This window comes from Patella vulgata, chromosome 2 (genome assembly GCF_932274485.2).
Source record: "Patella vulgata chromosome 2, xgPatVulg1.2, whole genome shotgun sequence".
Lineage (NCBI taxonomy): Eukaryota > Metazoa > Mollusca > Gastropoda > Patellidae > Patella > Patella vulgata.
In genome coordinates this window covers 31,985,788-32,013,528 of record NC_065880.2, presented here as the reverse complement: position 1 = coordinate 32,013,528, position 27,741 = coordinate 31,985,788, and the positions used below count along the sequence as shown (strand labels likewise).

The window sequence follows — 27,741 nt, the reverse complement described above, 5'->3', positions numbered from 1 at the left end:
TTTTAATATGGATCCAACACAACTTGACAATATTATTTTGAAACACAATTTACAACAATTGATTACATCTCCAACTCATTTCCATGGTGGTACATTGGATTTTATCATATCATCTATTCCTGATATAAATACTGGCTCATTCCCACTACCATATACAGATCATCATATCATATGGGCATCATTACCATAAAAATGTAAATCTTAAGTCCCATCACCATTTAACACAATTCTTTGCTCACTGCTCACATATAAATAGACATAGTTTTTGTATTTTATGATCTTTTCTTCTTCCATTCTCCCTCAAAATAATAATTAATGTGATTATTGTTATAAAAAATTTGAACAGTGAAAAATAAAGAGTTTAAAAAAAAAAAACAACATTGTCATTATTTATTCATAACTTATACCATGGATAAAAAGCAACTGCTAAAATGCACTACCTGGTGGCTTATTTGGCTTAGCCTTATGCAAAACTTAGTCAAGGCAGAACTTAGTCAAGGTATTCATGTAATGAAACTATAAACCAAGTTTGATCACTCTCACTTAATTAGACCTAAAGTTATCGTGCCCCAAAGCATCAACCAATCAAATAGCTTATCTCGGCCTATGCAGAAAATGCTCATTATCGAGGTATTCATGTAATGAAACTATAAACCAAGTTTGATCACTCTCACTTAATTAGAACTAAAGTTATCCGTGTCCCAAAGCATCAACCAATCAAATGACTTATGTCGGCTTAGCCTGCGCAGAAAAGGTTCATCTAATTAGAACTAAAGTTATCGTGCCCCAAAGCATCAACCAATCAAATAGCTTATCTCGGCCTATGCAGAAAATGCTCATTATCGAGGTATTCATGTAATGAAACTATAAACCAAGTTTGATCACTCTCACTTAATTAGAACTAGAGTTATCGTGTCCCAAAGCATCAACCAATCAAATGACTTATGTCGGCTTAGCCTGCGCAGAAAAGGTTCATCTTCGAACTCCATCTAGGCATTGACCTAATAAAGGCCTACACCAAGTTTGAACCTTCTACCTCAATTGGGAGGAGAGTTATTGTGTCCCAAAAAGTGTGACAGACAGACAAACAGACAGACGGACGAACCCATTTTAATAGTCCCCTGCTTTCTTCGAAAGGCGGGGGACAATAAGCATACACACCAATTTTGAACATTTTAACTCAATTCGAAGGAGTGTGACGGACAGACAGACAACGGACGAACCCATTTTAATAGTCCCCTGCTTTCTTCGAAAGGCGGGGGACAATAAGCATACACACCAATTTTGAACATTTTAACTCAATTCGAAGGAGAGTTATTGTGTTCCAAAGTCCCAGCAAATCAAATTGCTTATCGCTCTGCTTAATCTGAGCAGAAAATGCTCATTATCGATCTTAGTCAAGGTATTACTGTAATGAAACTATACACCAAGTTTCGTCACTCTCACTTAATTAGAACTAAAGTTATAGTGTCCCAAAGCATCAACCAATCAAATTGTTTATCTACTTAATTAGAACTAAAGTTATAGTGTCCCAAAGCATCAACCAATCAAATTGTTTATCTCTGCTTACCCTAAGCGGAACGGACAGACAAACAGACAGACGGACGAACCCATTTTAATAGTTCCCTGCTTTCTTCGAAAGGCGGGGGACAATAAGCATGAACATTTACTCAATTCGAAGATCAACCAATCAAATTGTTTATCTCTGCTTACCATAAGCGGAACGGACAGACAGACAAACAGACAGACGGACGAACCCATTTTAATAGTTCCCTGCTTTCTTCGAAAGGCGGGGGACAATCAAAGTAGGAGAGTTATTGTTTTCCAAAGTCTCGACCAATCAAATTGCGTATCGCTCTGCTTACCCTGAGCAGAAAATGCTCATTATCAAACTTAGTCAAGGTATTACTGTAATGAAACTATACACCAAGTTTCATCAATCTCACTTTATTAGAACTAAAGTTATCGTGTCCCAAAGCATCAACCAATCAAATTGCTTATCTCTGCTTACCCTAAGCGGAAAATGCTCATCTTCGAACTCCATCAAGGCATTGACCTAATCAACACATACACCAAGTTTGACATTCTAGCTCAATTAGGAAGAGAGTTATCGTGCCCCAAAGTATCAACCAATCAAATTGCTTATCTCTGCTTACCCTAAGCGGAAAATGCTCATCTTCGAACTCCATCAAGGCATTGACCTAATAAACACATACACCAAGTTTGAACATTCTAGCTCAATTAAAAGTTATCGTGTCCCAAAGCATCAACCAATCAAATTGCTTATCTCTGCTTACCCTAAGCGGAAAATGCTCATCTTCGAACTCCATCAAGGCATTGACCTAATAAACACATACACCAAGTTTGAACATTCTAGCCCAATTAGGAAGAGAGTTATCGTGTCCCAAAGCATCAACCAATCAAATTGCTTATCTCTGCTTACCCTAAGCGGAAAATGCTCATCTTCGAACTCCATCAAGGCATTGACCTAATAAACACATACACCAAGTTTGAACATTCTAGCTCAATTAGGAAGAGAGTTATTGTGTTCCAAAAAGTGTGACGGACAGACAGACAGACGGACGAACCCATTTTAATAGTCCCCTGCTTTCTTCGAAAAGCGGGGGACAATAAACGTGTATACTGTATATACATTTTTAAGATAAGAAATAATAAGCGTGCTAAGGTCTAACCGTAACTTAGTCAATTTTTCAAATTTTTAAAGCATTCCTGTAATACAATATCATTTGGGATCTAAATTTTATTATTGTTTTTGAATTCATATTTTAATTTATATTTTTCATTTGTAACTCATTTTGGGCATGTGACAGATTAATTGTAAAATGTAATCTGCATCAGGTATTATGTAAGATATAATGGGTTGTCAAACTTATTTGCTCGGTTTGTCTTTTAGACAAGTATATTATATAAGGTTTAATCTTAACAAGTATTCGTAACAAGCATTAACACCTATTGTCTAGTGTAAGATGTGTGATTCTTAATAATTAGATTGCATTGTTCTGATTACCAACGCCTATTTACTCGGCTTGCTATAAAAACTGACACTACATCATTAGCATTTCATTGTTCTAAATAAACTATAGAGTCCCAGCTGTCAATCAGTCTCTATGTGCCTACGAGTTATCCAATCATCCTAATTGTTTATATAACATGTAACCAATCAGGATTGTCTGCCGAGATCACATGACATACCCATGCACGTTTCAAAACGGCATACTTTGAGGGCAGAGGGGGCCTGTGAGGCCGATGAGAAGCAGCTATAGCTAGACGTTACTATACCCAACCAAATGATGTTCATGTAAATATGTTATCCAGTAATAACATATCTTTTTAATAAGAGTTATGTATTCTATCACATTCCGCCCTCACAATTAACTTAGAGTTTAGTCGGTGGCTGTGATTCTCCCAAAACGGCGACCGCCAAGAAATATGGATAATGCGACTTAATGATCCGGATTCTTCATTTCCTGCGTATTTTTTTTTATTCTGCTGTAAAAATTACTGGTATATTCACAACGAAGTCTAGAAATCCCATGTGATAATACGAGAAGGCGTCTTTATCTTAAATGTCAATTTAAATACATATCTCCTATTCTCTTAATTTATTAAATATTCGCTTATCTGTGATAATATATCTACGCTGATGAAATAATAATTATTTAGTTTTTCGACCAAAATTAGATTTCAAGATAATTTATATAATCTCTGGGGATTTGTCACTTAAATATGAATGGGCAGATTCGTCTGGATTGCCCCCTGGGGTGTAGGGGGTGATAAGAATATACCCTTCGTATGTTCTGCGTGTCGTAAAAGGCAACTAAACGGTTCCCTGTAATAGGGCAACGTGTTTGCCGTGCGTTGCGACCCGTATCGGTGGAGAGTGGAATCCTGGTGATTTGAGTGGGGATTTGGCTTGCGAGCCCTTTCTCTGCAACACATTACTTTGGTCCATGGTTCACCTAGGCGGGTGACCCTCTCTGATCAATCGGCTATGGTCATTTCAGCATCAAATAGGGTATTTGTTTTCCATTTTTTTCTGGCTTTGTTTTTCAACTAAGCTATTTAACCTTTGTGTCCTAGATACCCTCCTTGAAGCGTGGCCTGGGTCAATCAAGTTTGATATATACTTGTATACATCTTGTTTGGCGAAGGGTGAATATCCAAGAATTACTTCATGGATCCCCAAACCAACCTTGAAAAGAAGAAAGACAGACGAAGATCCAGATATTCCTTCAAAGATATTTAGATCTTTTCCAAGATTTCTCCTGATCGAGAGGCGAATACCCCTTTCTTTAGGACTCCACCGTGGGCTATATCTCTCACAAAGATCGATTTCGATCTTACACAACATAAAAAGAGAGATACTAGTTAAGGTCTAAGTATGGTGATTATGCTCCTTTGTACACACATGGTTCTAAAGAGAGTGATCGGGTAGTTTCGGCTACCATGACGCCAACTGAGACCATTTCTGTGTGTCTTCCACCTGCTGCTTCAATATTTACAGCTGACCTCCAGGCCATTCTTTGCTTTGGAGTTCATTCAATCATCACTTCTGCTACAGCTCATCATCTTTACTGATTCTGTCCTAGCTTCAGCTTGAGCACCCATTAGTAGCAGATATTTATAGTCTGCTACTATCTTATGAGTTTGTCAGAAAATAGCCCGGTTGGAGCTGACGTGCCATAAAACCACATTTCATTTCATTTGTCAGAAAAGACATCGTCTTTTGCTGGCTCCCCAGTCACGTTGATATAAGGGGAAATGATCAAGCAGATTTTGCTGCCAAAGCTGCTTTAGATCTTCAAGCACCCTTTTTAATACCATATAAAGATTATAAATCTTCCATAAATCATTTCATTTATGGCCGTTGGCAACGGTCGTGGGATCTTGCAGGCACTAACAAACTGCATCACATTAATCCTCTTGGGGGATTGGCCAAACTACTATAGAACGAACAGGAGAGATGAAGTTGTTTTCTGTCGCTCTCGTATAGGTCATACTTTTTAACACATATTTTCATCTTAAAGCGACAGCCTCAACCAGAATGTCATCATTGTAAATTTATTTGGGAGTTAAGCACATTCTGATTGATTTCAAGCACATTCTGATTGAGTGCAAGTTTCTTAGAGAATCAGAACAAATTATTACCGTAGCCAATCGTTAAATCATTTATTTGCCCAACCGGGTCTATATTCAAAACTACTAGACTTTTTGAAAGAGACAAATTTTTATAAACAATTTTAATTGTAAACGTATATCATATTGTTTTTTTCATTTTTAAATATTTGTGATTTTTATTTTTAATTATTTAATATACTGTGATATTTGCTTTTATTTGTGTACATAAATTCCTTCCGATACTTTTTAGTTTGTCTAATACTTTTCACCATATGTGGCGCATATAGCCCGGTTGGAGCTGACGTGCAATAAAACCACATTTCATTTACATTTTCGTAGAACTAGGATCTTCTAATTTAGAAACGAATTTGTCTTTAGCGCGTTTACTTTCTTTACCGAAATAATACTTAATAGGATTTGCATTGTTGTCTAACTAATGAGCTCTAGCGCGGATAATACACTTATCTTTAACCAAATTTAAATTTAATAAGTCTTTCTTTACAGATTTAATTTGTTCAGAATATTGCCTAAGATCAACTTGTTCAGCTTCTGATAAATAAAAATAACGCTTTGCAAGTCGTCTACGGTGTATACACTTTTCTCTATTTCTGTGTTTCAGTGCCCGATAACAACACCAGAATCGTAGTACAATTCCCAGAAGATTCTAAATTCTCTAATAAAATTATCATCCTGGAGAATTGAATTGTTCAACTTCCAGTACCCAGGTCCTATAGAGACAGCAGAATCTAACTTTAAATTAATCAAAACATAATCATGGTCAGAAGAACAAGGCAATACTCTTTTATGAAAGGAATATATCGGTCAGTAATATAAAATCGGTCAATACGTGTGGATACCCCCACGCCACGCCAGGTACACACGGTACCATTCGGTTTTAAAGTCCGAAACCATCGAGTAGCGCAAAATCTTTAATATTCGAAGAAAGTTGGAATTTACCTTCTGTCCCAGAAGAAGGATTTCCACCAATTTTATCCAAACTTGGCCATAAAACACAATTAAAATCACCAGCAAGAACAAGAATATTTTGAAGATAAACTAAATATACTTAAAAAATTCCCCAAGAGTCAAAAGTCTAAACGAAATTTGGTTAATCTTCAAATCGATACCCAAGCCATTTACTGTCTGCTACTATCTTATGAGTTTATCAGCAAAGACATCGTCTTTTGCTGGCTCCCCAGTCATGTTGATATAAAGGGGAATGATCAAGAAGATTTAGCTTGGATCTTCCCATATCAACATTTCTAACACGGTATTGATCATTACATTTATGGCCGCTGGCAACGGTCTTGGGATCTTGCAGGCACAAATAAACTTCATCATATAAAGCCTCTTCTTGGAGATTGACCAAGCTCCTACAAGTCTAACAGGAGAGATGAAGGTGTTTTGTGTCGGTCTAGCAAAGGTCATACTTTTTAACACATATTTTCATCTTAAAGCGAGAGCCTCAACCAGAATGTAAACACTGTCATGTTCCTTTGGCAGGTAAGCACATTGTGATGAGTGCAAGAATCTCAAAGATACAAGATTACCGTTGCCAATCACTACATCAGTTGTTTGCCCAACCGGGTCTATATTGTAAAGCGTTCGATTTTTTAAAAGAGACAAAGTTTTACCGAAAATGTTAATTGTATATATCTGATATTCTCTTTCATGTTTTAAATATATATACGTAAGTTTATATTTATTTTTATTTGATATTTTTTTTTATTTATGTATATCTAGATAATATTGTGATTATTCGTTTCTAGTTTGTCTCGAGAAACTTCACCATATGTTTGGCGCAATATAACCCGGTTGGAGCTGACGTGCCATTTAATAACATTTCATTCATTCATTCCTTTGCTGGCTCCCCAGTCATATGGATATCAAAGGGAATGATCAGGTAGACCCGGCCGTCAAGCCGGCTTTAGATCTTCCCGTATCTGAATTTTATATACCTTTTAAGGATTTTACATCCATTATAAATACATTTTTTTTATGGCCGCTGGCAACGTTCGAGCTCTTCTCAAACATCTGAGAGCTCGATTCAAACTACTTCTCCTTTGCCTTTTGAGGCTTCATCTTCATTGCCCCAAATGGAAGTTCCTGGGAACATTCACAATACTTCCACTCAGAAAGGCAAGGAGTCTCTTCCCTCACACTTCGCTAAAGTTGTAACTCCTGATCCTACTGGGCCAGAATCACAGCCTAAGGGTATTCCACCCTCACAGTAACAAGTATTTTTCAGTAAAAAAGAAAGAAAATTGCGCAATAGGGGTAAAAAAATGTGGTTGATCTGATGGACGGTATTACCGTAGCCGATGTACATGTGAGCCCCGCCGGCAAGCGGCCAAAAATAAATTATCCCGGGCAATGGTAAATTCCATTATTCAATGGAATTGTCGTGGTTTAAAGCCGTCAAAAAATAAAATTCCCTGACAATGTTAAATTCCATTATTTAATGGAATTGTCGTGTTTTAAAACCAAATTTTAATGAAGTCCAATTATTAATTCAAAAGTACAATCCTTTAGCTATTTGTTTACAGGAAACTTTCTTAAGGAATTCTGACACTTTGTCTTTTAGACATTTTGTTAGATATCATCATGCACTCTCAACTCGCATTTACAGGCGGTTGCAGTTAGGGTGACTGCATATTCCTATAATACTCTGTTCTATATATCTTCCTCCCAGTTTGCATCTGAGCCCCAGAGATCTTGATGACGTTGTTGCCCAACTTCCTCTCCCGTTTATAATTACGGGAGATGTCAATGGTCATCATTCACTTTGGGGTAGTCAAGATGATAACAACAGAGGTAAACAAATAGCGGACTTCATTAACATTAATAATTTGTGTTTATTAAATGATGACTCGCCTACTTACTAACATCCTGTCACAGCTTCTTTTTCTTTTTAGATCTCACCATTTGCTCTCCGGTTCTGTTTCAGGATTTTACATGGAGAGTAAATGAAGATCAATGTGGTAGTGACCATTTTCCTATCTTGATTGATAACAATGGTCCCTCTTCGGTCGAAAGACCTCAGAGGTGGAAGTTGCATAAGGCTGATTGGGCTCTTTTCAAATCTTTGTTTTTCTTCTCTTTTGATGCAAAGGAGGTTGAAGATGCAGATGAGACCACGGCCTTATTCACTCCGATTCTTCAAGATGTAGCTGAGCAGGCGATTCCAAAAACCACGACTGGGCCAAAACGTTTCAATAAACCATAGCATAATGACGATTGCAAATCTGCTCTTTAAGAGCGTGATCGTATCCTGGGACGATTAAAGAACCATCCTTCCATGGAGAATCTTGAACACCCATTAGTAGCAGATGTTTATCGTCTGCTACTATCTTACGAGTTCAACAGCAAAGACGTCGTCTTTTGCTGGCTCCCCAGTCACGTAGATATAAGGGGGAATGATCAAGCAGATTTAGCTGCCAAAGCTGCTTTAGATCTTCCCCTATCAAATATTTTAATACCATATAAAGATTTTAAAACTTGTATAAATTATTTCATTTATGGCCGCTGGCAACGGTCTTGCTATCTTGCAGGTACAAACAAACTTAATCACATTAAGCCTCTCTTAGGAGACTGGCCAAGCTCCTATAGAACCAACAGGAGGGATGAAGTTGCCTTGTGTCGTTCTCGCATAGGTCATACTTTTTTAACTCATATTTTCATCTTAAAGCGAGAACCTCAACCAGAATGTGAACACTGTCATGTTCCTTTGACAGTTAAGCACATTTTGATTGAGTGCAAGCATCTTAAGGATATTAGATCTAAGCATTACGGTTGCCAGTCCTTATATCAATTATTTGCCCAACCGGGTCTATATTGTAGATTACTAGACTTTTTAAAAGAGACAAATTTTTACACTAAATTTTAATTATATATTTGTAATTTTCATTTGTTGTATTTTAATTATGTATATATATACATAGTGTTGTGATAGTTGTTTTTAATTGATGATCTCTGTGATATTTGTTTTTATTTATGTATATATAGATTACTATTGTGATTATTATTTAGTTTGTCTCGTATAACTCATATGTTTGGCGCAATATAGCCCGGTTGGTGCTGACGTGCTATAAAACCACATTTCATTCATTCCATGGAGAATATTGCAGCATACCAAATCTTCCGGGCGAAGGCCCGTAGAAGCATACGCCAAGCAAAGAAGTCTTCATGGCAAGGTTATCTCCCAAGGATCAATTCCCGTACCACATTAAAGTCAGCATGGGATAGGATTCGTAGGATTAAAGGTAAAAGTAGTGCATTATCAGTTAACCATCTAAATGTTGATAATACCACCCTAAATTGCTAATTCTCTGGTCAGTAATTCTCATTCAATTCATCATCCAGTTTCTCCTCTGATGCCTTTCGGGTCATTAAACAACAGGAGAAAATGCCACAATGATAAATGCTATAATGATACTTTTTTCATTGCACGCCATCTGAGACCATATCTGTACGCCTACCACCTGCTGCTTCTATTTTTACAGCTGAGCTCCAGGCTATTCTTCAAGCCCTGGAGTTCATCCAGTCCTCAAACACATTATCTTTTCTGATTCTTTGTCCTCGTTACAAGCAATTAGTAACAAACAGCTTGATCACCCATTAGTAGCAGACATTTATTGTCTGCTACTATCATACGAGTTCGTTAGCAAGGACACTGTCCTTTGCTGGCTCCTCAGTCATATGGATATCAAAGGGAATGATCAAGCAGACTCGGCTGCCAAGTCTGCTTTAGATCTTCCCACATCACGATTTTTAACGCCTTTTAAAGATTTTAAATCTGTTATAAATAATTTCATTTATGACCGCTGGCAACGGTCTTGGGATCTTGCAGGCACAAATAAACTTCATCATATCAAGGCTCTCTTAGGAGACTGGCCAAGCTCCTATAGAATCAATTGTTTTGTGTCGCTCTCGCATTGGTCATACTTTTTTAACTCACATTTTCATCTTGAAGTGAGAGCCTCAACCGGAATGTGAACACTGTCATGTTCCTTTGACAGTGAAGCACACCTTGAGTGCAATCATCTCAAGAACATAAGATCGACATCTTACCGTTGCCAGTCTCTACGTCATCTGTTTGCCCAATCGGGTTTATATTGTAACATACTAGACTTTTTAAAAGAGACATGTTTTTATAATAAATTTTAATTGTATATTTATCATTTCATTTTTGTATTTTAAATATTAATATGGATAAAAGGTTTATTTCATTTTTAATTTTATTTACTGTGATATTGTTCAAGAACCATTAGGGCCACACCATATCCGTACTAAATGATATTCTATCCCACTTACTATTTTGAAATTACTTAAATCTGAATGTTTGGATTCAAATTGTACTGATTCTGCATCCACTGAATACAGGGTTGTATCCATTTTTCTTGACATTGCCCACCGTCGTTTGGACATTGCGACTGAGCCTGATGCGTCGCTCACCACCAACAGTTCATTTCTAAAACTGAAATTTGCTAATAAAGGCATTGATGCTATCGGGTTAAGCCAAATATTACACCATAAGCAAGTACCAACACACATCCCTCCTTATTTCAAAACTGTTACTGTTCCTAGGATTTCTTATACTTAGTCTAATCCCATTGCATCCAAAATATTTAATTACGGAAACACATTATCTGACATCAATGCAAAAGACTTATATAATAACCCTCTACCATGTTCTTGCTCTACGTCGTCCTTCCTTTACCCACCAGCCGGACATGTGGTCACTGGTGATTTGAACATAGTCCAGAATAATAAGCTACGTGAAATTTGTCCAAAGGAACCAAATACCGGGAACCGCAACCATTTTCATGGGATCAAAATAACTTATCATGGATGCCGTACAGGACTACGCTAGATCATGGGCCAAGAGGGAAGATGTTATCTCGGATACTCTCTCTGATTGGATTAAGTCTATCAGTCGTTTACTTAAACGAAGAATATACATGCAACGTTTGTCAGTTGACACTAGGCCCAAGTCTATTTTCAATGATGCTCAATGCATTGCATGACAAGTATGTCATTGTTCCGACTGACAAGGCGTCCAATAACATAGTATTTATATGTAAACGACATTATTTTGACTGTCTGTTCAAAGAACTTAATTTCGGGAAACCAATCGACAGTGCTACATATAAATGATCTACTCTTTGGAAGGATGAAATTATATCCAATCACAAATCTGTACTCACTTCATTTGGTACTCCGTGTGGAGATACCTATACAGATTTGCCCTTGTTATATTGGATACCTAAACTACATAAAAATCCCTACAAGCAATGTTTTATAGCAGGTTCATCCCGTTGTTCCACAAAACCACTTTCAAAAGTATTGACATCTATACTAACGGCTGTTAAAGAGGGTATTCAAAAATACTGTGACAAAATATACTCTCGTAGTGGTATAAATCAAATGTGGATATTGAAAAATTCCAAAGAATTACTTGATGGTTTGCAATCTAGATCCCTTGCTTCAGTCTCATCTATTCAAACGTTTGACTTTTCTACTTTGTACACTAAAATTCCCCATAGTAAATTAAAAGCCCGGTTGAAAGACATTATTCACAGTGTCTTTTCGTCTAAATCAGGTACTGCATGATATCAATGTTTAATTGTAAATTACAATTCCACATATTTCGTTAAGAATCACAGTGATTCCAAAAACAAATTCACGGCCATCAAAATAATTCAGATGTTGGATTTTTTAATTGATAACATCTTTGTTGAATTTGGAGGGGAAATATATCAGCAAGTGGTTGGCATCCCCATGGGCACCAACTGTGCACCTTTGCTTGCTGATCTGTTTCTCAATTCGTACGAAGCCGATTACATACAGACGCTCGTAAAAACTAATAAACGATCAGTCAGACTTTTTAATTTCACTTATCGATATATCGATGACGTTTTATCACTTAATAATCCTAAATTTAGTGATTATGTAGAATTCATATATCCTGATGAGCTCGAAATTAAAAACACGACTGACAGTGACAATTACGCTTCCTACTTGGATCTGCGTCTCGATTTTGACAATTGCCATAAACTAAGTGTTAAATTGTACGATAAACGTGATGACTTTGACTTTCCGGTTGTTAACTTTCTATTTATTAGTAGTAACATTCCAATATCACCAGCTTATGGAGTGTTTGTGTCTCAGCTAAATCGATACGCGAGAGCTTGTTCCTTTTATTCTGATTTTTTAAGTAGATCGAGGCATTTGTCATCTAAGCTTCAACTACAAGGATACTTGCACACTAAACTTATTAAAACCTTTAAAAAGTTTTATGGCCGTCATATTGATTTGATTGGTAAATATAACGTGTCTCTCTCGGCTATTATTCTAGATATATTTAATTGACACGTATACTATTACCCTGATAATGTCTACTACATCGTTAACACAGTTCATCGCGTGCATTTTGCATACCGATAGTTCATTGGCCAATCACGCTATTTTACCGACATTTCGCCTAATAGTTTGGATGCAGCTATGGCGGGTGTGGCGCCAGGCAGGGTAGGCTTACTCTTCCGGACACCTATTACCACTGTTTGTCGTGTATTTTGTACACGAGGAGCAGTACATTTGCTGAGTACACTGTTTTGCCTATAACGTTTTTTAGGACTTCGAATTCTGTCCTATTGTTTGTATTGTTCGTACTTGGTTTTATTTTATTGTTTTTATTTATGCATATAATATTTTTTTTTTCTGTGATATTTATTTAACTTGTCTCACATGAATCGCCATATGTTTGGCGCAATATAGCCCGGTGGGTGCTGACGTGCCATAAAACCACATTTCATTACATTTTTTATTGCAGAGATTCGCTAAAGCGAGCTCGCGACACTGCGAGGGATACTTCTATAGTTAAACTATAATCTTCCCAAAATTCTCGAAATAAACAAACAAAATCTTCCTTGATTAAGATAAAATTGTTAAATTTCCAAAAAACAGGACCAATACTTAAATCGTTTTTCAAGTTAATAGTAAAAAGTATATAATCATGATCTGAAAAAGAACATGGAAAAATATTATGACAGCTAAATGAATTAACAAATCTGGTTGAAAAATAAAATCTGTCTACACGAGTAGAGACACCTACACCTCTCCAGGTAGTCGCTCTACCCTCGGGGTGCAGATGCCTGTACCCGTCTAAAAGATTAAAATCAGAAATAATGTTGCTTAATTCTATATGCCCCTCCCTTCCTGAATCGGGGTTACCTTTCATCTTATCAAGCGGTGATAAAATACAATTAAAATCTCCCCCTAAACACAGAATCGACGATGTTAAAAAGAATTTATGAATGTAATTGAAAAATTCTCTTCGTTCAGTTACAACCACTGGGGCATATACATTTAAAAAACGAAACTTTATATTTGAAATTCTTTAATCTAAACATAACATTCGACCCTCAAAATCATAATCAAATTTAATCAAACTGTAATTAATATTTTTATTCACCAAAAGACCCACCCTATATTGCTTGTTAGTCCCAAACTTAAAAAATGCTTTAAAATTGCCCAACCCTTCTAACTTAACCCCTTCGGTAATATTTTCTATATGGGTCTCTTGCAAGTTACTAATGTCAGCTTTACGCGACTTTAAATCATTTACAAGCAATCGCTTTCTTTTATCCTGAAATAAACCATTACAATTAATAGAAATAACATTTAGTTTATTGGCAGCCATTTTATTATATAAAGGTAAAATAGAATGTGATATACAATTTAATAATAGAGTATAATATAGGAAATAAATGACACGTGACGTCATAGATGGTGAACACTGCGAACCAGGCATACAGTATACACATATTAACCTAGCGAGACCCATATAACAATAGACGGGACACTGGACTCTATTGTCTATACACACACACACGACTGACGACCTAAACAAAAACAGACGGCGAACCGATTATACAAACAACCTTTAAAGGGGCACACACACAATATGAAATGACAATATACCACTTGAGGCATCACTACATATATATCAACTAACAACACAATTATTAAATAATTAAAAGAATAGTCCGATAGTCTGTCTATGACTCTGGTAGGGCTGAAACAAAAAAAAACCACAAGAATATTCCACAGGGCGGGTCCGAGTCGTCAACAAAACTGAAAATAGAAAGACTAGTTTATTTCTTTATTCTTCTTATTTATAACAAGTTCAAAGCCATCAGCGTCTACATAAGATTTTCTTTTATCACCCGCTCGCGAGTCATAACTCACCAGGACTGGAAGTCTCCTCGGTGGACTACTACCCGGCGAAAAAATGGAGCCTGAGCTATGATTCTCGCCTCCTTTGTTCATACTTTCATCTATTATCTCCATACCCGTTTCTCCCAGGTCCTTAGACCCATCCGACCATAGTCACATTATTTCCACAATCAATATCACTACCCTCCCCTATCACTGGAGGCGGGTCCACTACTCCACTGCCGACACATGGCCAATGCAGTGGCATTTCAAACACAACGGCTGTCACAAGCATCCTTATTTCTTGCGCACCACCCACACGTATCATGTGGGGAATTGGGTTCCTGGCAAAGTCCGAAACAATCGAAGTCACATTGCGCATACCTGTACCAACCAACGTCCCTTCATAATTTAAAGATTCTTCTGTAACATTCGTTACCTCTCCATAACGATCAAAAACTTTTTCAAGAAACCTATTTTTTACATATCGCGGTACCCAATGTACCCGAAGATTGACCACTGACCTTGTAGCTGAGCAAAAAAAAAATATAATATTCGTGTGAACAAAAGATCCCAACGCTAGGAGGGAATGATCTGCTTCACGGGAAGACATAGTGACGTACCATTCTTCTCCCTTGTCACGTTTAGCAATGGCTTCCACGCTCCTCTACCTGTTTTAAGCGCAGTAGACAGCATCTTTAATAGAGTCATCCCATATACTATTATATTTCTTTTAACTGTAATTTTAACAATCCTACTTACTGTATCATCATCAACAATATGATCGTCCGGCATGGTTACCAAGGACGACCACAACACACTATAATCCGAATGGGCAGATAATCCAAAAAGAAAAACTTGATAAAACGCTAAAACTAACGAAGAAGGTCGAAAACTCACGATCATACGATCTTAAAACACTGATATACGAATTTAAAATCTTAGACCAATTATCATCAAGAGTAATATCGCGACCGAACTGGACTCCTAAAATCTTGTTTTTAATTTATTGAGCTGGGCTCCAGAACCTTTCCCAAATAGCTCGTAAATCTCAAGAAGCCGCTTAACACTTTCCGGATCAACGCACACACCTGTAACGTCATCAGCATAAGCTACCACTCTCGCCTCTTCCGAACAACCGGGCAGTTTCAATCCTTTTATAAGTAAGTCAATCCTGATCTTAATTAGAAAAGGTTCAAGTACTAAAACATATAATAATGGGGATAACGAACATCCCTGTCGTACATAACGGGTGACAGGGAACGGGTCAGAAACAAAACCATTAATTAAAACAGAACTGGAAATATCCGTATAAAGCAGACGAACCCACTTTATAAATGACGAGCCAAAATTATAATTTTGAAGACAATTAAATAAAAATGAATGATCAACACGATCGAAGGCCTTAGCTGAATAAATATTTACAAATGCGCAACTAATTTTCTTCTGATTGATATAATCAATGATATTGCGGATTAAGTGAAGATTATCAGAAATCCTCCTCCCCGGTACCGAACAAGTCTGATCAGAATGGATGACCTCCGACAAAACCACACTCAATCGCATCTGAATGATTTTTGATAAAATTTTATAATCAACATTGAGCAAGGAAATTGGGCGCCAAAACTTCATATTCTCTGCTTTATTTTTATCTTTACAAATAAGCGTAATTATACAAGATCTTTGAGAATTTGTTAAAGTTCCCTGCTCAAAACATTGATTATACAATTTTACCAAAATAGGACCTAAAATATCGATAAAAGTAAAATAGAACTCCCGGCTCAGTCCATCACCCCCAGGGGAGCGATGGGACTTGAAATTACTAACAGCAAATTTAACATCCGAATACGAAATCTCGCCATCGCATAACTCTCTGCTTTCCTCAGATAACTGGGGTAAGCCACTTAAAAAATCATCAGAAATCTCTGTATCAATTGGTTCAGATGTGAACAAATTAGAATAAAAAGAACGTGCAATACGTTTAATATTATTAGTATCTTTAAACAAAGTCGAATCAGTATCTTCTAAGCACCTAATTACTTTATCATTGCCGCTCTTGTGTTCCTTTTGAATGAAATACTTAGAAGGTGACTCATTATTATCTAAGTATTGAGCTTTCCCCGAATTAAATTACCATAGTCTTTAGCTAAACATAGGTTACTTAATTCTTTCTTAACAGATTTAACTGGTCAATATAAACACCTGGGTCACGTGACTCCGCCAGCAGTAAACTATTATATCGACTCTCAAGCAGACGACGCTCCTGCGTATCAAGTTTAACTTTACGCTTACAGTAAGCAATAACAAACGATTTAATATCAAGCTTCGCCTGCTCCCACCATGCGAGGGATACTTCTATATCTAAACTATAATCTTCTCAAAATTCTCGAAATAAAGAAACAAAATCTTCCTAGTTTAAGATAGAATTGTTAAATTTCCAAAAACCCGGACCAATACTTAAATCATCATTCAAGTTAACAGTAAAAAATATATAGTCATGATCTGAAAAAGAACATGGAAAGACATTATAACTGCTAAAAGAATTAACACATCTGGCTGAAAAATAAAATCTGTCTATACGGGTAGAGACACCTGCACCCCTCCAGGTAGTCACTCTACCGTCAGGGTGCAGATGTCTATACCCGTCTAAAAGATTAAAATCAGAAATAATTCTATTTAATTGTATATGCCCCTCCCTTCCCGAATCCGGGTTACCCCCTACCTTATCAAGTGGCGATAAAATGCAATTAAAATCACCCCCTAAACATAGAATCGACGATGTTATACAAAATTTATAAATGTAATTAAAAAATTCTCTTCTTTCAGTCACAACTACTGGGGCATATACATTTAAAAAACGGAACTTTATACTTGAAATCATTAAATCTAAACATAACATTCGGCCCTCAAAATCATAATCAAACTGTAATTAATATTTTTATTCACCAAAATACCCACCCCATATTGCTTATTAGCCCCAAAACTAAAATAAAAAAAAAAAAAAAAAAAAAAAATGCTTTAAAATTGCCCAACCCCTCTAACTTAACCCCTTCAGTAATATTTCTATATGGGTCTCTTGCAAGTAAATAATGTCAGCTTTACGCGACTTTAAATCATTTACAAGCAATCGTTTCCTTTTATCCTGAAATAAACCATTACAATTAATAGAAATAATATTTAGTTCATTGGCAGCCATTTTATTATATAAAGGTGAAATAGAATGTGATATACAATATAATAATAGTGTATAATATAGGAAATAGATAGTTTTCATTAAAATACATCTACTACAGAAATAAAAACACGTGACATCATAGATGGTGAACACTGCGAACCAGGCTTACAGTATACACATATTAACCTGGCGAGACCCATATAACAATAGACAGGACGCTGGACTCTATTGTCTATACACACACACGACTGACGACCTAAACAAAAGCAGATGGCGAACCGATTATACAAAGAAACTTTAAAGTGGCATACACACAAAATGAAATGACAATATACCACAAATATATCAACTAACAACACAATTACTAAATAATTAAAAGAATAGTCCGATAGGCTGGCCATGACTCTGGTAGGGCTGAAACAAAAAAACACAAGAATATTCCACAGGGCGGGTCCGAGTCGTCAACAAAACTGAAAATAGAAAGACTAGTTTATTTCTTTGTTCTTCTTATTAATAACTAGTTCAAAACCCTCAGCGTCTACATGAGATTTCCTTTTATCACCCGCTCGCGAGTCATAATTCACCATGACAGGAAGTCTCCTCGGTGGGCTACTACCCGGCGAAAAAATCGAGCCCGAGCTATGATTCTCGCCTTCTATGTTCATGCTTTCATCTATTGTCTCAACACGCTCCTCTCCCAGGTCCTTAGACCCATCTGACCCCTTGTCGACCATAGATACATTATTCCCACGATCAATATCACTGCCCCCCCCCCCCACTACTGGAGGCGGCTCCACTACTACAGGGGCCTTCGGAGAAATCGCTTGCGCGAAGGTTTTCCTCTGGGGTCCCCACACTGAATTATCACAGTTTGCCGACACATGGCCAATGCAGTGGCATTTCAAGCAGAACGGCAGCCACCCCGGGGCTGTCACAAGCATTCGTATTTCTCTCGCACCATCCACACGTATCATATGGGGAATAGGATTCCTGGCAAAGTCCGAAACAATCAAAGTCACATTACGCATACCAGTACCGACCATCGTCCCTTCATAATTTAACGATTCTTCTGTAACATTCGTTACCTCTCCATAGCGATCAAACACTTTCTCAAGAAACCTATTCTTAACATATCTCGGTACCCAATGTACCCTAAGATTGACAACTGACCTTGTAGCTGAGCAGAAGAAAAAAATAATGTTCGCGTGAACAAAAGATCCCAACGCTAAAAGGGAATTAACAGCTTCACGGGAAGACATGGTGACGTACCATTCTTCTCCCTGACATAAATTACAGGTTGGAATGTTTGGTTTTCTTTTCTTAATTGGTATACCCGAATCTTGTCTTTCTTGCTTATTATACTTGTAAAACGTGGAACGACTAATCTGATGAATTGATGAAGTAGCGTGAGTTGACATTGGAATGACTGGAGTGGAAGATTCAACAGGAATGAAACTTGAAGTAGATGGAATTTGAGGAGCTATATATGATATGTTGAATACTGGACGCGGAATGGGACCAGATTTTACAGTTGACGGCAGCACAGTAGGAACAGTTTTTGAGGTATATGGAGCTGGTGATGGAAGAATAACAACTTTTGGTTTAAGCAAAATAGGTGCCGATAGATCGCCTCTCCGTCGAACAGCTTTTTCACCAGCTAAACACTTAGTTTCCATTAACGGGACTGGTGGTAGTTTTTCTGGTTCTGGCATTGGTATGTCTGTTATATGCTGTTCTCTGGCAACCACCAATACAGCTTGACGAGTTGAATTTAAAGATATAATAGCATCCTGTCTTCGGATGAATTCGCCGACGCACTTGGTATTGATCTTTGGTAGTGGAATACCAAGTCGACTCAGAACAGGATCTTCTACCATAACTCTATGCTGCATTCGCTGGTAATAGGTGGTAATTCTGTTTTTTAAAGTAGAGGAAGACTGAACTCCGCTATCCAGTTTAAGCCACAGTTGTTTTATTACACAATACACCAATCTATTGGAATTGTCGATGTGGTGAGCTGGGCTGTAACGAACACCAAATTTGACCTTTTGAGTAACTGCAGCATCTGTTGGATCACCATGTGTTCTTTTATATAGAGTATTACCCCATTTACTGCAGTATTCATGTCTAAACTTCTTTGGGTTCTTGTCATGTTCTTGTAGTAGATGAAAGGCATTTGATATATCCAATTGTTGACTCGATGTTAATGATAATTTCTCTTCTTCTTCTGCTAAAGTAGCTAGTAGACAACTCAGTCGTTTAACGTGGTTGTATCCAGGTAAAGGATTAATTCCACACACATCCTCCTGAAATATACATAACAGTTCATAAGTAAGGTGGCTAAAAAGTCATTTTTTATGAATTAATAATTGTACATTTTTGTGCATGCCAAGTATACACGGGACCTCATTTTGTCCTATCCAAATGACTAGACAGCTATCTTTGTCAGACTATCCTTCCTGCGCCACTGACGAGGGGGAAATCACGTCGGAAAATCCTGATGAACTTTCTCTGCCATTGCAGGAATGTACATGTATATATTCAATAAACATATTGATAATTATGTCTAATCATAAATAGATATATACTTACAAGAAATGGATCTAAAGCAGGGGCTGTTTCCAAGTCTGTCACTGGAACTTTAACAGGTTTCTCAGGTACTGTTTGGTCTTCTATTTCACTTGAATACCCAGGGTCATCTTCGACAAGGCTTTCATCAGCATTATCTACGTTATCTTCTTTTTTTTTCAGATTTTTCACAGAGAAAGTTTTTTATGGATGAATAATGATCCTGTAAATCAAAGTTTGGCAAAGACTGGTTGAGGAGATATTCGATACCCAGTAGCTCATTTCCTGGTGGAACTGGAGGACGGAAATTCACTTCTACCTCTTCGCCAAACAGGGTCTGACATCTTGTATTTAAACGATGTATGAGAGATAAATCTGAAAAGACTGGATAGCACAGTGATCTCCTGGTACCATATCTACTAAATGGGAATGGAAACCTTCTAAACTGTAGTTCCCCCTGGAACATCGATAATAGGGAACTTGAATACCATTGATATTAGTTTCTTTTACCACTGTGTACAAACTGAGGCCAGGTGGATCTTGTAGGCATTCTAAATGTTTTTGTTGTCCATTCCATACTTCGTTGATGGCATCTTCTGATTTAAAAAGGGAGATTCCATTAACATCTAACCCAACTTCAGTCCCTCTATCGCTGTGTTTACCAGATTAAATGTCTCCTGTACACCAACAGTTATCCTTCTTACATGGTGTTGTAGATGACTCTTGCTGATGTACAGTTGGATGATGTCGTCATCTGAAATCGTTTCGAAGTTGTTGGGATCACCAGCTCGTATAGCCTTGATCAGCAACTGTAAGTCGGAACGGTTGTAGGCAAACAAAGAACCAGACAGATCAGACTTAAATGCAGCATACTTTGGATGTGTATCTGTACGTACTGCAGCGTCAAATCTGTGTATCCAGTGCCAAGCATCCAATCTAATACACATACCAGAATCAACCCAAAAATGAAACAACTTTTCAACAGCAGAAGGCCCAAACTTTCGACAGCATCCACGGTCAACGTACATTGCTAATGGTGGAGTTTCGCCAGCACGCTTATACCTGTCCATCAATCCCTCAGCCATTAATTGTAGTTTAGCATTAGATTCCCCGCAGGTCAGAACAAACGTAACTATCTGACTGAGTTCGTTTCCAACATTTGTACACCATTCAGCTGTACCTCTACCATCTCCAGATATCTTCTTACAAATCTGCAAAAGAAATGAAAATAAAATGAAATGTGGATTACCGTCCTACTCCTAAACTGGGCTAATGAAGACACAGGTATACGCCATACAGTGTGCAATGAGGGAAATTTTGCCCAGGCAGCGGCGCTACGGCCTACTCTCATCGAATTTTAACTGCCAAGAAATATTTTACGTGATGAATCTGAAAAATAACTATTAACTTATCCATAGGCTGTCAATACTTTTAAACTTTTATTAATCAAATAATATAAGAACAAATTGTAATTTTTTCTATTTTTATGTATATATATGAAAATACAAACCTTTTTGGTAGAATCAAACTTCAAAATTTTTCCAAAAGTAGACATGATCTGTGTTCTGTAATCATCAACACGATTAGCTTCAGCAATTAAAAAAGCAGTTCGGAACATCTTGGAAGTTGGAAGTTCTCGTCGCTTTGGTGGGGGCTTGAATTTGACATCAAGAGCTTTGACAATTCCCCCTTTCTTTGACAAAGTGTAAAGTAATGTTGTATACAGATCTTTGCGCTCTAGGAATTGTAAGCTGTGATTTTCTTCTATCTGTCGCCAAATCTTAGCCATTGTGTTGCCAGCAGACCTGTCCATCATTAACTTCACAACCCTAAAATATAAGAAAGAATATATTAATACATACATATAAAAACACATATTTATAACAATGGGAATATCGAAAATCATAGTCCTTTGGGCGGTCGAAAGTATGTCCGGGGCCATTGTCGAGTTAGAGCAGTCGGGGGCATAAAATGGTCGTTTAGGACAAAAGAAACATAATCAAAAATAAATACTAGGATTTTTCCCCTTTCTTTTTCTTAACCCCCTCCCCTTTACCTCCTGTCGTTGGCACTTTACTATCTCCTGCACCACCCGCCCCCCTCTTCAGTCCCGCCTTACCCCCACCCAAACTCCCTCCACCATTACCCTCTGCCTGCTTTAAAGAAATTAACGTGCTTTTAAGATCTCCCAACTCACCCTCTGGGGGGTCAAAAATAGAACTTATACCCTTTTCACATTCCTCAGTATCAACAACCCCACTTTCCCCCCTAATAACCCCACTTTCATCTACCGTCTCCTCAATAACATTAATATCAGTCTCATCTAGTACCCCCGTCTCCTCCTCCTTACCACCCTCCGAAAACACTATTTCCCCACTGTCCCTCATTTCCCCCTCTTCTCCATACTCCTCACTCTCCGTCATGCTGTCATCACTGGGCACACTTGATTTGTCAGTGTTCACCTGAGGCTGAACGGGTATTCCCTGGACCACCTCAGAAAATCTCGGAGCTCCTATAACATCGGCCCTCCCTCTGCCCCCTGTTGAACATTCCATGCTAACATGACCCACCATGTTGCAACGCAAACATAGGGGAAGTCGACCCGGGGTAGTGACCAACATCTTTATAGCACCCCCCGCCGCACGAATCACATGGGGTATATTTTGAACTTGAACGCTTTTACAATTCAAGGTTACATTCCTCATACCCGTCTTGAGTTTATTACCGTCACACGTTGCAGAGTCTTCACCAATGAACTTTACCTCACCGAACGAACTAAATATATTATACAAATATACGTCTTTCAATTTTCGCGGCACCCAGTGTACCCTTAAATTCACCACCGTCGTATCTTCATCACAAAAACCGAACCTCAAATTACTCCATAAAAATGTACCTTTGTCTAACAATTTCTGAACCAGTCGTTCAGAAGACAATGTTGCATACCATTCCCCTAGCTTCTCTCTCTTAGCAATAGCCTCGACACAGTTTTGATTACAGAAAAACGCTTCCAACATCGATAAAATGTCATTTCTAAATATATACTCACGTCTGGATACTGTGATTTTGACAACTCTTCTTGCTATATTCCAATCAATATCAGAATCCAGTATTGGCACATCAATAATAACACCTGCTGAACCGGCAGCCATTATGAACAACGCCACACTAAACACTGGAAAAAAACCGCTATACTCAGGCTGATATTAACCAAAACCACCATAAACACAATAATGAAAACACTCTGGAATCGAACTCTAAGAATACTTCCATGCGGATCACGGTGCCTCCCGTACCAGGTAAGTATGCCTTTCTCGGCCGCCATCGGCTGACTCCTGCGCCGTGGGCACTCGTCCCGCTAGGGCCCGACCACACCTACCCGTTGCGCGACACCAAAGCAAAGCCAAAAAATCGACCCATAGCACACCACAACAGACAAGCAAATTAACCACTGCCCGGCTACTAACTATACATTGTGGTATTTCGAGACACTGTTTTCCGACGTTTCGGCAAAACGCACCTCCGATCGAAGGGAGAATGTAGACTGTATGTGGCCATTCTGGCGGAGTTGTCTGGTCTCCGACAGAGATACGAAAGGCTGTGTGGTAGACGCCATCGACCAGTGTTTTGTCCGAGATGACCTGATTGGTTGAAACTAACGTACCCCAGTCGGCCCGGGCAGCCACAGTTGACACATAATAACACGTGCACGATTGTTACACCTCGTCACTCATCCCTGGCTAAAATCTCGGGAAATAAATGGAGAAACACAACTCAAACTATACTGAATAAGGTAAACAAACGTGGAAGCTATTATGACGTGAAACCATTGTTGACTGTTGACGGGCTTGTGTGAATGAAATAGATGTGCAATTCAAGGGTGCAAGGTAGAGGTAAGGGATCTCTTTTCGTATTGAATTAACAGGGGAAAGCGCGAACGCAGTCCCCCACACTAAGAAATTACGTACTCGAGTCGCCCACATTTGGGGCGATCGCAGGGGTCAGCCAAACCTAGGTGCAATGGAAAGGCCTCACCCTGGGAGGACCGCCTTGCGGATCACGGTGCCTCCCGTACCAGGTAAGTATGCCTTTCTCGGCCGCCATCGGCTGACTCCTGCGCCGTGGGCACTCGTCCCGCTAGGGCCCGACCACACCTACCCGTTGCGCGACACCAAAGCAAAGCCAAAAAATCGACCCATAGCACACCACAACAGACAAGCAAATTAACCACTGCCCGGCTACTAACTATACATTGTGGTATTTCGAGACACTGTTTTCCGACGTTTCGGCAAAACGCACCTCCGATCGAAGGGAGAATGTAGACTGTATGTGGCCATTCTGGCGGAGTTGTCTGGTCTCCGACAGAGATACGAAAGGCTGTGTGGTAGACGCCATCGACCAGTGTTTTGTCCGAGATGACCTGATTGGTTGAAACTAACGTACCCCAGTCGGCCCGGGCAGCCACAGTTGACACATAATAACACGTGCACGATTGTTACACCTCGTCACTCATCCCTGGCTAAAATCTCGGGAAATAAATGGAGAAACACAACTCAAACTATACTGAATAAGGTAAACAAACGTGGAAGCTATTATGACGTGAAACCATTGTTGACTGTTGACGGGCTTGTGTGAATGAAATAGATGTGCAATTCAAGGGTGCAAGGTAGAGGTAAGGGATCTCTTTTCGTATTGAATTAACAGGGGAAAGCGCGAACGCAGTCCCCCACACTAAGAAATTACGTACTCGAGTCGCCCACATTTGGGGCGATCGCAGGGGTCAGCCAAACCTAGGTGCAATGGAAAGGCCTCACCCTGGGAGGACCGCCTTGCGGATCACGGTGCCTCCCGTACCAGGTAAGTATGCCTTTCTTGGCCGCCATCGGCTGACTCCTGCGCCGTGGGCACTCGTCCCGCTAGGGCCCGACCACACCTACCCGTTGCGCGACACCAAAGCAAAGCCAAAAAATCGACCCATAGCACACCACAACAGACAAGCAAATTAACCACTGCCCGGCTACTAACTATACATTGTGGTATTTCGAGACACTGTTTTCCGACGTTTCGGCAAAACGCACCTCCGATCGAAGGGAGAATGTAGACTGTATGTGGCCATTCTGGCGGAGTTGTCTGGTCTCCGACAGAGATACGAAAGGCTGTGTGGTAGACGCCATCGACCAGTGTTTTGTCCGAGATGACCTGATTGGTTGAAACTAACGTACCCCAGTCGGCCCGGGCAGCCACAGTTGACACATAATAACACGTGCACGATTGTTACACCTCGTCACTCATCCCTGGCTAAAATCTCGGGAAATAAATGGAGAAACACAACTCAAACTATACTGAATAAGGTAAACAAACGTGGAAGCTATTATGACGTGAAACCATTGTTGACTGTTGACGGGCTTGTGTGAATGAAATAGATGTGCAATTCAAGGGTGCAAGGTAGAGGTAAGGGATCTCTTTTCGTATTGAATTAACAGGGGAAAGCGCGAACGCAGTCCCCCACACTAAGAAATTACGTACTCGAGTCGCCCACATTTGGGGCGATCGCAGGGGTCAGCCAAACCTAGGTGCAATGGAAAGGCCTCACCCTGGGAGGACCGCCTTGCGGATCACGGTGCCTCCCGTACCAGGTAAGTATGCCTTTCTCGGCCGCCATCGGCTGACTCCTGCGCCGTGGGCACTCGTCCCGCTAGGGCCCGACCACACCTACCCGTTGCGCGACACCAAAGCAAAGCCAAAAAATCGACCCATAGCACACCACAACAGACAAGCAAATTAACCACTGCCCGGCTACTAACTATACATTGTGGTATTTCGAGACACTGTTTTCCGACGTTTCGGCAAAACGCACCTCCGATCGAAGGGAGAATGTAGACTGTATGTGGCCATTCTGGCGGAGTTGTCTGGTCTCCGACAGAGATACGAAAGGCTGTGTGGTAGACGCCATCGACCAGTGTTTTGTCCGAGATGACCTGATTGGTTGAAACTAACGTACCCCAGTCGGCCCGGGCAGCCACAGTTGACACATAATAACACGTGCACGATTGTTACACCTCGTCACTCATCCCTGGCTAAAATCTCGGGAAATAAATGGAGAAACACAACTCAAACTATACTGAATAAGGTAAACAAACGTGGAAGCTATTATGACGTGAAACCATTGTTGACTGTTGACGGGCTTGTGTGAATGAAATAGATGTGCAATTCAAGGGTGCAAGGTAGAGGTAAGGGATCTCTTTTCGTATTGAATTAACAGGGGAAAGCGCGAACGCAGTCCCCCACACTAAGAAATTACGTACTCGAGTCGCCCACATTTGGGGCGATCGCAGGGGTCAGCCAAACCTAGGTGCAATGGAAAGGCCTCACCCTGGGAGGACCGCCTTGCGGATCACGGTGCCTCCCGTACCAGGTAAGTATGCCTTTCTTGGCCGCCATCGGCTGACTCCTGCGCCGTGGGCACTCGTCCCGCTAGGGCCCGACCACACCTACCCGTTGCGCGACACCAAAGCAAAGCCAAAAAATCGACCCATAGCACACCACAACAGACAAGCAAATTAACCACTGCCCGGCTACTAACTATACATTGTGGTATTTCGAGACACTGTTTTCCGACGTTTCGGCAAAACGCACCTCCGATCGAAGGGAGAATGTAGACTGTATGTGGCCATTCTGGCGGAGTTGTCTGGTCTCCGACAGAGATACGAAAGGCTGTGTGGTAGACGCCATCGACCAGTGTTTTGTCCGAGATGACCTGATTGGTTGAAACTAACGTACCCCAGTCGGCCCGGGCAGCCACAGTTGACACATAATAACACGTGCACGATTGTTACACCTCGTCACTCATCCCTGGCTAAAATCTCGGGAAATAAATGGAGAAACACAACTCAAACTATACTGAATAAGGTAAACAAACGTGGAAGCTATTATGACGTGAAACCATTGTTGACTGTTGACGGGCTTGTGTGAATGAAATAGATGTGCAATTCAAGGGTGCAAGGTAGAGGTAAGGGATCTCTTTTCGTATTGAATTAACAGGGGAAAGCGCGAACGCAGTCCCCCACACTAAGAAATTACGTACTCGAGTCGCCCACATTTGGGGCGATCGCAGGGGTCAGCCAAACCTAGGTGCAATGGAAAGGCCTCACCCTGGGAGGACCGCCTTGCGGATCACGGTGCCTCCCGTACCAGGTAAGTATGCCTTTCTCGGCCGCCATCGGCTGACTCCTGCGCCGTGGGCACTCGTCCCGCTAGGGCCCGACCACACCTACCCGTTGCGCGACACCAAAGCAAAGCCAAAAAATCGACCCATAGCACACCACAACAGACAAGCAAATTAACCACTGCCCGGCTACTAACTATACATTGTGGTATTTCGAGACACTGTTTTCCGACGTTTCGGCAAAACGCACCTCCGATCGAAGGGAGAATGTAGACTGTATGTGGCCATTCTGGCGGAGTTGTCTGGTCTCCGACAGAGATACGAAAGGCTGTGTGGTAGACGCCATCGACCAGTGTTTTGTCCGAGATGACCTGATTGGTTGAAACTAACGTACCCCAGTCGGCCCGGGCAGCCACAGTTGACACATAATAACACGTGCACGATTGTTACACCTCGTCACTCATCCCTGGCTAAAATC

General features: G+C 39.7%; 5 non-coding genes across 5 annotated transcripts; all 5 read right to left on the bottom strand.

Annotated features, from left to right (window-relative positions):
• Positions 1-24,020: 24,020 nt before the first annotated feature.
• Positions 24,021-24,184, bottom strand: LOC130011654 (U1 spliceosomal RNA). Its single transcript, XR_008786963.1, has one exon. It is a non-coding gene; the product is annotated as a U1 spliceosomal RNA (small nuclear RNA).
• Positions 24,185-24,799: 615 nt separating this feature from the next.
• Positions 24,800-24,963, bottom strand: LOC130011653 (U1 spliceosomal RNA). Its single transcript, XR_008786962.1, has one exon. It is a non-coding gene; the product is annotated as a U1 spliceosomal RNA (small nuclear RNA).
• A 615-nt stretch (positions 24,964-25,578) lies between these two features.
• On the bottom strand, positions 25,579-25,742 carry LOC130011652 (U1 spliceosomal RNA). The gene has a single exon (XR_008786961.1). It is a non-coding gene; the product is annotated as a U1 spliceosomal RNA (small nuclear RNA).
• Positions 25,743-26,357: 615 nt separating this feature from the next.
• On the bottom strand, positions 26,358-26,521 carry LOC130011651 (U1 spliceosomal RNA). The gene has a single exon (XR_008786960.1). It is a non-coding gene; the product is annotated as a U1 spliceosomal RNA (small nuclear RNA).
• Positions 26,522-27,136: 615 nt separating this feature from the next.
• LOC130011650 (U1 spliceosomal RNA) lies at positions 27,137-27,300 on the bottom strand. Its single transcript, XR_008786959.1, has one exon. It is a non-coding gene; the product is annotated as a U1 spliceosomal RNA (small nuclear RNA).
• Positions 27,301-27,741: the final 441 nt, after the last annotated feature.